Source organism: Leptonotus elevatus, chromosome 14 (assembly GCF_054856555.1).
Source record: "Leptonotus elevatus isolate MCC_2025b chromosome 14, RoL_Lele_1.0, whole genome shotgun sequence".
Taxonomy (NCBI): domain Eukaryota; kingdom Metazoa; phylum Chordata; class Actinopteri; order Syngnathiformes; family Syngnathidae; genus Leptonotus; species Leptonotus elevatus.
Genome location: NC_141252.1, coordinates 17,897,241 through 17,908,473, shown reverse-complemented (window position 1 = coordinate 17,908,473; position 11,233 = coordinate 17,897,241). Strand labels below are relative to the sequence as shown.

The following is an 11,233-nucleotide window of genomic DNA, read 5'->3' as shown; positions in this document are numbered from 1 at the left end:
GTGGGATTACAATTTCCACGCTGAGAGACACGCCATTGTTGTACTGGACTTATCTTGAAACCTGTATGATTTAGCATCAATAGTTGTAAAGTCCACTTCTCTGCATAATTTAATATTATGTATACAGTATATCCTTCCACTGCATACTGTAGACCCTTTTGCCCCGTTCAGGACGATATTGCGCTTGTATTGCTCCAAAAACACTCACTGACATGCTCTGGCACGTTCATCTATCCATATATCCATCTTCAACCGCTTATCCGAGGTCGGGTCGCAGGGGCAGCAGCTTTAGGAGGGAAGCCCAGACTTCCCTCTCCCCAGCCACTTCAACCAGCTCCACAGGCGGGATCCCAAGGCGTTCCCAGGGCAGCTGACAGACATAGTCTCTCCAGCATGTCCTGGGTCGTCCCCAGGGCCTTATTTCCTGGCTTGTTTTGTCAGGTTCTGTTGTCACCCAGTGTCTGAAATCAGTGACCAATCGTCATCAAAAGTCATACCTACATTCCTACTCTTGTCCATCTCAACCTGTGAAAAGACAAAAGCGGTCGGCAAATTATTTGGGATTTTATTGACACAATGTGAGCTCCTATTAGAAAATATCACCTCCATAAAATTGAAAAACATACAGTATTCATCCTCACAGATGAGATAATGCCTTTCTTCACAGAGAAGAACTCTTTAATGTTATAGTAGTCAAAAACGGTATTATTCTGTTTTTTGTTGTTTTTTTGCTATTCTGTCCATCTACATTTCAAATAAATATCACAATACAAACAACCCAAGGAAGTATTTCAAGCTCCACCATTCTGCATACCAAGCAGATGAACAAGCCCCCGTACCCGCCCAGTCAGGTTTCTAGGGCCTGCTCCTTAAAGGATAACTCAACAGAAAGTCAGACTCAGCTCCACCCTTCACTAAGATTTTAAATTTGCGCTCAAAGGCGGTGTTGCCTGGAGGACCATTGGGTTGCGAATGGGGAGACAGTTGGGCGTGGTCTGGCTGTGATTGACAGCAGAAACTCATTAAGAAGCCGTGTAAGGAGGCGTGTACGAGAATGAGCCGGTGGGTGGCGGGGGCGACTACGTCATGCGGAACAAGTGACGTAGTCCGTATCGTCTGGTGTAATGAGAGGACAAACAGCCAAATCACATTGTGTTACCAGAAGATGGCGCCAAACACGTTTTTTGCCCCAAATTCAAGCTTTCAACAAACATGCACTACAATGTCAAAGTAATGACCAGGACATGTAGACAGCATTTTTAGACACCAATTTATACAGTTTATCAGCAAAAAAAAAGTTGATTTGGTCTTGAGTTATCCCTTAAGACCAGTCCCAACCTTTTCCTTATGTGTGGGTGTGTCATTGTGCAGGATTGGAGAGTCGAGTGGTGCTGGGATCAGGTGCAAGCAATCTTCATCAGTGCCATATTTAAGTTGGTCCCGAACACCACCTCGTTGCCAGATCAACACGCTCTATCCCGAATTTATACTTTCAGCAATTTTCTAGCACCTTTGCTAAGTACTAGTATTTTCTTTTTTTTGGTTTGCCTTGTTCCTTGAATTCCCCAGATCGTTTGGTGCCTTGCTCCTTGCCTACACCATTGGATTCCATTCTCTGACCCAAAGCCATTCACTTTGGACCACCGCAAGCTATGCTACCATCATAATATTTTCTGCAAATTGGTCTTTCTTTGCATTTGCACTCTCCACATACACAGAGTCCTAAGAGGATGGAGGTCATGGACTGTTCTCCTACTATTTAAATGATTGTCAGATGTGTTCATCTGAGTGCTAGCCACCATTTGACCCACTCGTTATCTTGGCTTGCAGAATGCCTTTAAATGTTGTAGTGTAACAGTAAACAAATGTACTCCTAAATCCAAGTATCAATTCGATTTTTCTCATTTTCACAATATAAGATGAATGTCCCAAAGTTCAGCTGAAGGGTCGCCGGGTCAGGGTGCAAAAGCAAGAGGAAGACATGATGGATTAATGGAAATAATTAAAAGGTAAATGTTAGTGAGATGCGATTGAGAGTAGAAGAACCAGCTGCAGGACAACACTTAACTGGCACTGGCAACCCACTGGAGTGGTAGAAGAGGAAGCTGTGGAGTGGAGCAATGGAGGGACGGAGATACCGTGGACAGAAAAAATATATAGAAATGTAAGCAGAGCAGCAACATGTAGATTATGAGGGTGAAAAGATGGAGACTGAGGTTAAAAAAGTGGTTTCTGCAGGGAGGAGTCATGAGGAAAAATTGCAGAGTAAAATGAAAAAAAAAATCAGTTCCTTTTCAAAAGTGCAATCTGAGTTGGGGGTCATTAGGCATGAGGCAAAGGACTGAAAGGTGATGACAAGATTACAAATGATGTAATGTGACAGTGGTGACAGGAAAACAAGGAAATAAGTGAAAGAAGATGAGGTGGATAGTTAAAGGAGCAGAGTAATGGTATGCTATCTGTCTTACCCACAGCATGCACACACACGCGGGAATGGAGAGAAATTAAGTAAAGCTCCTTCTATCCAGAGGGGGCCATTTTATCTTCTGTGGGACATCAGTTCTCACACAATAGGCCACTGGCAAAATTGTGTGTGTGTGTGTGTGTGTGTGTATGGGGCCTGTGTGCAGCAATGCATGTACTGTGATTCATTTCTGGCGTGAAAAATAACCATAATCCTCCCAAAGTATCGCCCTTTGATTTTATTCCATGATAAATCACAATACAGGAACCTAATATTATGCAGCATTACAACAAAATGTTGTAAAAATGCACTCATATTTTATACTGCATGTGTAGGCAGAACAAAGCAAGGAGTTTTATGTAATTGTGTAACTTTTGTTACTGCTTGTTCATGGATAATCCGTCAGCTCAGTCGCAAAAGTTGACAACATTTTGACACAATGTTCACAAATGGAACTGACCTATTGGGCTACAAAATGGAAGATTTCATTTGGGCTGCATAATAAAAGCTCCCTGCTGACAAAGCAGTCACTCTATTAAAAGTTACTGCTCAAGTGCTTTGATGAATTACTTCTAATAGTGACTTGTTAATTGCACTCACAGGAAGGAACATTGTGTTATCAGTTATTTACCTCCCCCTGCTCTTCTGACATTCAACAACAGACAACAGGAGCAGTCACATGACATGTTTGAGGTGTAATGCATGCACACACAAATATACAGCAGCATAAAAAAAAAAAAAATCCTTTTGGAATGCAAATTATCCAACCATCCATCCATCCATCCATCCATCCATCCATCATCTACCGCTTATCCGAGGTCGAGTCGCGTGGGCAGCAGCTTTAGCAGGGAAGGTCAGACTTCCCTCTCCCCAGCCACTTCAACCAGCTCCTCCGGCGGGATCTCAAGGCATTCCCTGGCCTGCCGAGAGATATAGTCTCTCCAACGTGTCCTGGGTCGTCCCAGAAGCCCCTCACCGGTGGGACATGCCCGGAACACCTCTCGAGGGAGGCGACCAGGAGGCATCCGAACCAGATGCCCAAGCCACCTCAACTGGTTCTTCTCAACGTGGCAGAGTTCGACTCTTAAGTCCCTCCCTCCACCAAACTTCTCACCCTATCTCTAAGGGAGAGCCCGGACACCCTGCGAAGGAAACTCATTTTGCACGCTTTTATCCGGGATCTTGTTCTTTTGGTTACGACCCACAGCTCGTGACCATAGGTGAGGGTAGGAACATAGATGGACCGGTAAATTGCCATAAATTCGCCTTTCCACTCATCTCCTTCTTCACCAACAGACTGATACAGAGTCTGCAAATTATTATAATTACAAAATACCTTTTGTTATAAACAGATGCACCCATAAACCTCCGAAATGGCAGTAAAATAAGCTGGCAAGAACACACAAAAAGGATGTCAGTGTACATCATGTAGAGCACACAAAATAGTCTAAAACCAGAATATCTCGAGCATTTTGCAGCAGACTTTGATTAGATCAGTATGCTAGAACAGAAAATAGCAAGGGACATTATGTTGTGTGAATTTGACCATCTGTTTCAATGGTAAAAATACATACTAAAGAATTAATTAAATAATGGGGAGACAGAAAGGGAGGGATTGATCAGAAGGTGAGAAGCGAGACAATACAGTTGCTGTATTATGTAATGTTGTTCTTGCTGGCAGCCGTCCAATACAAAGGGCTGACTAGAAAAAAAATGTTTCACAGGTTCTGCTTCTTGCTCATGTGGCAATAATTGTACAAGACAGCGGCTCGTGAAGCTTGACGGATAACCACATCTTACAGCTAGCTAGCAGAAGCCCCAGTCGGATGTGACTATTTAAAAATAGAAATTCAATCACAGTACCAAAAAAAGGCTGATTGTTGTGGAAGATATGCTGCTGTTATTTAGATGAATTTTAGACGAGTTCTGTTTCATCAGCTGAAACAGGCAAGCCTTGAAAATTTTAATGTTGAAAAAGAAAATCTATGTGTAAATGTATGTTGCACGCCTACATTTACTATTTTGAAAATCTCATTGTGCCATTAATGTTGATGTCTGTGCCTGACTGAAGGTAAACAAGCAGTACTTGTACATTTAGTAATTTCAAACAAATATTTATGAGTCAAAAATGTCCTTCTGTCCATCTCAGTTTGTATTGTATCTTAGCGCCAGGGCACAACCCCCCTTGGAAACCCAGGAGCCTAGAGCGCCCCCCACCCGACACGTCCCGCACCCCAAGCCGAACGCAGCAAAACGGGGCACAGCAGGCCCACACGGCACCCCACCGGTCAACAAACCCCACTCCCCCCCACGACTTTACCGCCCGCCACCCACCACAACCCAACCTCCGCCACCCCCCGGACCCTAAACCCCCAGACATCTCCCCACTCAACCACCCACTCCAAAACAAGCCGCCACCCGACCCCCGTCAGCCCCCCGCACCCCGGGGACCACCCGGTGCCAGACAGTGGCGTCGCAAGGGCACCCGCGCCCACCCCACCCCCAGCCTCGTGGTAGGGCAAAATACTGGGGAGAGAAGGGAGCACCGGGGAACGGGCGACAGGTGAAATGGAGCAGAGGGAAATTATATCCACCCGCTTCCCAAAAAATTTTGAATCTCGCTGTCTGTTCCGAATCTCGCGATGCGGTGTCACACTGCCATTCTGTCTGCGCTCCTGCAGGTTTTATTTTTGCTTTGTTTTAGTTTTTTTCCCACGGTCACATGATGTCTCAGGTTGAACACAGGTGACCGTGGCTCCAGCCTTCAGGGTGTACTTTTCTGGGAGCTCGTAAACGATGGCAAGTTATAGATTTGGGCAAACTAATGGCCCTATTTTTGTGCCCAGTACAAGTAAAATAGTGCAGAAAGAAAATTGCATTTGCGCCGTTGTGGGTAGGAATGCAGCTGACTCCTGACCCAAGATCTACTATTCAAGTCGCCAAGCTCCCAAGATCTACCACTTCAGCGTCAACATCGCAAACTCTCACACATCCTTTCCAGCCTGCTGTAACTAACCTCACAACACTTTTTTGTGTTGTTTTACAAACCACTAGACATCAGATTGCGCTCTTCTCATCTCACACGTGCAACACACACTTGGCAAGCTCCATGATGAATAATAACCATAACTGACCTTAATATGAAAGAAACTGGAGGGGGAAAAAACAGGTACAAGACAAGTATATCGCTGAGTTTAAAAAAAAAAAGGAAATCATTTCCTACCTTAGTGGGAGACCTGACACTGGGAGGAGGCAGCTAGCTTCTCGTAAGCAGTAGTATAGGTGCTGGTTGCAAGGCGTTGGCAGGCAACAAGGTGGTCATCAATCATTACTGATCTGTACTTTGACTTGATGGTTTTCATGTGTGAGAATGCAGACTCGCACAGATAAGTTGATCCAAAAAGAGCTGTCAGGTTCAAGGCACATCTAAGCTTGGGATACTTCTCCTCCACCAGCAGTTTCCAGAACATGACATGCTCTCCAGGTCGAGCAAATGTTGATCTGGCTTTCATCTCAATGACATTTTGCAAGGTCAGAATGTCATCCTGAAGAGCAAAGATTTCCATGGAAAACACATATCGCTGGCTACAGGCTCAATTGAGGCAAAGTCAGTAAAACGCCTCTCAAACTCTGACAAGATGCTTCAAACATGTTCCTCATAACGTGCACTGTCAAGCTGTGTCACACATTTGCCTTGACGTTGTAGTTCTGCTTGCATGTGAGGGAAGTTGTGCGGGTTGCCATGCTGCAGCCTGGTTCACATCAGCTGTAGCTTGCTTTTAAACATGTTCACTAAACTCACCATCTTCATCCTTTCCCTGCAGCTCTAAATCCAAGTCATTGAGCTCGTCAGATCAGTAAGGAATGATAAATCTAACAGCCACTGGTGGTCCTCTAACTTTGCATGCTAATCCACATGCTTTGAATGGGTCAATTAGCCCTTGATATCAGGCTTTTTGGCCAGCTCTGAAAATCTGGCGAAAAATTTGCCTCTACTTAGCCACCGAACATCTGTGTGGAGCAGCAAGTCTGTGTGCTCAGCATCATTTTCCTCCAAGTAAGCACGAAAAGCCTTCTCTTGCAGACCCCTGGCCCGAACTGAACACACAATCTTCATTGCAATATCCATCACTTCTTTCGTATTTAAAATATTTCCACACAATGTTTGCTGGAGAATTATACAATAACAACTCAGGATGTCTGGGAAAGATTCGCATTGTTTGCACAGTGCAATGAACCCACTGGTATGGCCTGTCATAGCAGGTGCCCTGTCAGTTGTGATGGAGATCAGCTTGAAGAGAGGCAGCTTCGTCTCACCAACAAATCCCATGAAAGTATGAAAAATATCTTCACCTCTGGTGAATCCTTTTAATGGCAAAATGATGAGTAGCTCTTCCTTGATGCTCATGTCTTTTAATTGTGCCACATCCATAATGTCAGTCCACTTGTCAAATTACATCTGTCAATATTCTTCCACAGCTGCTCCTGTACATCCACAGCCATTCCTTTACATCGCCTTGTAGTGTAGTGTAGTTGTAGTGTTGCGAGAAAGTTGCACTTCGTTAATGTCTTTTAGAATCTCAGATGTATTTTTAAAGCCATCAAAAAGGCTATCGCTGCTTCGAGAAAGGCTTCCTTAATAATTTCCCCGTCTCTGAATGGCTTCTTGTGTTTAGCCTTGGCTTTCGGTTTGGTGAAAATTGCTTGCTGTCCTGCAAGCTGTGCTTTCAAATCCAGCACTTTTGCAGTGCGTAATGCGGTTTTTGCCGATACGTCCTTGTCGTAGCTTCCGTGTAGAGTTTCAATGTGCCGCTCCAGATTTCCTCTCTTCGCCAACGCCACTGTTCCCTTGCAGATTAAACAGACGGGTTTTGAATTATAATAAACAAAAAAATAATCTTCCTCCCACACAAAATTATGTTTTGGCTCGTTTTTCCGCTATTTTAGTGCGTCCTGAGGGGGCTCTGTTGCGCTCTGCTGCTAATCACTGCTGACCGCTGCCCACTTCCGTCAAGCACGCTACCTTGGGTTAAAGGTGACATAATATATATATTTTTTTTAAATACTTTTTTGAGTGAATGTGTAATATGGTCCGCAGGGGCAGTTCTTACAAAAAATACATAATAATAAAAATAATATAATAACACAAGCAAATCTCTTTCGCTCTTCTCTCCCACTTTCCTTGCGGTCGACTTGCGATCAGTCCGCGGGCTACAGTCGAGGTTGGGCACTCCTGGTCTACATGCATAGAGACTCGTTGTAGTCTATGCAGGAGATCGTCGTGCGCAAGGTGCATGAAAACTGTTAAATTAAAGGCCCCACCATAACTACCACCACCGTGTGCCATGCAGTCAGGGGGTACTATTAATAAAAGTATTTTTAAGATGATGATAATTCATTCAATTAATTGATTTCTTCAATTATTGAGAGATGGTCCCAAATTCATTCAACGTGTCACCACGTAGATGTGGTTTTAGAGAATCTAAAATTTTGTCTACTTTTTGTCATGAGATTGCGAGATGCGTCAGGGGCGTGCTATAGAATACACTGGAATGCCTAATCAAGGCATAGTGCGGGTTACCAAATTCATAAACTAGCTAAACTAGACTTGCTGCGGCAGAAAAATGAATCTACTTTTTGTTACCAAATTAATTGTCAGGTATGCTAGTGCACATCAGCTACACTACCGTTCAAAGGTTTGGGGTCACCCAAAAATGTCCTTATTTTTTAAAGAAAAGCACAGTTTTTCAATGAAAATATTATAAATACACTCTATGACATGACTATTGTAGCTGCAAATGTCTGGATTTATCACGCCAGTGTTCTTAAGGTACAAGGTGTTTGCTCATTGTGTCAGAAGGCTAATGGATATTAGAAAACCCCTGTGCAATAATGTTAGCACATGTGAGAAATTGCCAAAAAACACAGAATACCCTGGTTAACCCCAAACTTTGGAACGGTAGTATATTCTCCAAAACGCTGAGTGAGGCGCAGATCTGTCCCAAACACTGTTGACTCGACTTACCCCATCACAAAAATGAAAACTAAACTAGCTTTTTACTAATTGAATGAGGCTAAATGACAGGTAAATGCACATATGAATGGTGTCGGCTCACTAATGATATTAGATGTGCCTCTACCTTTGGAAATCAGACAGTCTTGCAAAGTGGCTGATTATTTTTTGGAGTGAACCCTTTCTTTTTTGCAGCAACATAATGAGGGCCCATGCTGGACATCTGTCAGAGGACAAAAGGGTGTTTAATTATCAACTGCCAGGTCAATGAATACGCTACAGGAGGGTTGCGAGAGGGTCACCTGAAATAGCGGAGTATGCCACAAAGGCCCCCTGGTACTGTTAAATTGTCTCTGCTAGACTTGTGCAGATATTGATGTCTCCACAAAGTGCATCCCCAGGGTCCATAGATGACTTCCTGAGAAGCAGATACAGCTGGAAATGCTACACAGAATATATTATGTAACGCTCAAATGCTACATAGTTATTTTACGAGCCCCGGCTATTAAATATTTATGCATAAGTCAGTTTTGTCCATGTGCCCCTTGCCATCTTTAATTTTGCAGACATGTTGCATGCATATTCTTATCCATGTGTGATAAACTGCTTTTTGTGAATTTCATGAACAACAAGAGGCTTGAACCTTATTAAGATTTAACAACATTCCAACTGATGATGCCAGGCTCATCATTATCACCTTGTATTGTTTGAGTACATAAAAAATTAACTTGTCAATTGGGACAGTAAAGGTACAATACTGCTGTGAGGGGTTCCACCTCAGATTGACGCAGAGAGGGAATAAAAAAAAAATCATATATCAAACAAATTTGCCCTATTTTACAGCACAGACTGCGAAGCGAACCACACCGAGTGCGTTTGGTTCGCACCAGGATTCGTTTGTGTGTATTCAGACCTGCACAAAAAGTGGGAAACGAACTCTGGTCCGTTTAAAGCGGACCAAACAGTGCAGGTCTGAATGCACCCTTATCCTTTAGATGCTGATTGATATGTGTTGTATATATGAGTTGTGTGTGAAATCACACATAGTGGTGATTCTCCATTTTTGGTTGAAATTGTTTATCCTTTAAATAATTTTTGTTTACTCCACTTCGAGTACTTTTCTGGTAATGAGTGTGTCCCCCATATTTGATGTGGCAGGGCCCCGTAAACTATTATGCCTCAACTTCACTAAACTTAATAAAGTGACAATCTACCAAGTCCACAAATGCCTCCCATTTACACACACAAATAGAGCTGTACCAAAAATGAAGTTTTGAAATCTGATGATTATAACTTGTTTACTCCCACATTCAGCATATTTAAATATGTATTATCACAGTAACAGTGTTAGATACATTTGTAGCTGTTAACACTTGACTCATACAAAGGTATTCTTTTAAATAATTGAAGTATATACATTAATTTTATACTCTTAAATTGTTCGTGTTACATGAGATGAGGATTTTGGACCCAAACGCAGACAGACATGGGAGTTGGGAGATTATTATTATTATTATTATTATTATATTGTTGTTATATATAAAAATTCTAAGTAACAATAGCACAGGACCGGATTTAGATGGCCTCGAAGAAAAACTTGACAGAGGAAAGTTGTAGGTAGAAGTACCTTGAGCAGGCTGGATGCCGAATTCAAAAGTACAAAGTAACCACAGAGAGCAGGGCTGGAAGCAGAACACATGAAAGACAGCTTGCATGGAAGAAAACTCAACGGGCTGAGAGGAACATTGGCTAAAGAACCTCTGCTTACTGACAAAAGTATGATTCAATAACACTTGCTAGGGCAATGTACAAAACTATGCGCTAGAATAAAGGCCTCTTTGATAAGAATGACTAATATAGACACATAGCAACTGCATAGCCAACTGCATAGCACTGACCCCTTTATTATATTATCATCATAAGGGACATAGTATCTGCAACAGACTAACAAACTAAGAGTGGCTAATTCTTCATCATCATACATTATCATAAGGGACATAACTGCATAAGCAAATGACATCAACATCATAACACAGTGACTTCATGACCCCATCAACCAAATGTGTAGCAACTACAAAATGAAAATGACTAAACAAAAAAAGACAAATACCTCATCATCACAAGGAATGAGATAATCCAAGGCCAAAACAATTTCATGATCCCATGACCCAATCCAAAACTGTCATAACAGTTTGAAATGCAGTATATTCCTTCCCAAGAATAACACTAACACACTATATTCTGACAATCGTTGTGCATACTTTCACAGGTGCATAACCAGCTTTCAGAGAACATCCTTCCACTTGATCAATCGCACTTTGGCTAACTTTGCATATTTATCCCAAAATACCTTCAGCTCTGCCATCCATATCTTCTTTTTAAATAGCCTCTATCATGTTTCCAAGAAAATTTGAAAACTGTTAATTGCCCATTGTTTTGTAAAAGATGAACTGGAGCTTTGACATCTGAAAGTGTAGCCAAAATAACTTCTCCTCAACCGTGAGTTTGCTGAGAACAAAAATAAATTTAATTAGATGATGTTTGAGTACATCCCTTTAATGACCACTGCTATATAGCTTTGATGAATGTAGTCCCGATATGTCTCCATCGCCAATCCCAAAACCCTCATTCTTTTGCTCTCTCTCTCCAACATTTATTTTTTTTATGATGATGATTGATGAAGCTGGCCTTGCTGGTATCATTCTTTAGCTCTGTCACTCATTAGTATCACTCTCTCTCTCTACTTTGTGTCTCGG

The 11,233-nt window shown here is 42.4% G+C and overlaps 1 long non-coding RNA gene across 1 annotated transcript; it reads right to left on the bottom strand.

Moving 5' to 3' along the window:
• Positions 1–5,721: 5,721 nt before the first annotated feature.
• LOC147163219 (uncharacterized) lies at positions 5,722–10,242 on the bottom strand. The gene is made up of 4 exons (XR_015097113.1): positions 10,105–10,242; positions 8,780–8,895; positions 8,605–8,700; positions 5,722–7,312 (listed from the first exon to the last, which is right to left on the bottom strand). It is a non-coding gene; the product is annotated as an uncharacterized LOC147163219 (long non-coding RNA).
• Positions 10,243–11,233: the final 991 nt, after the last annotated feature.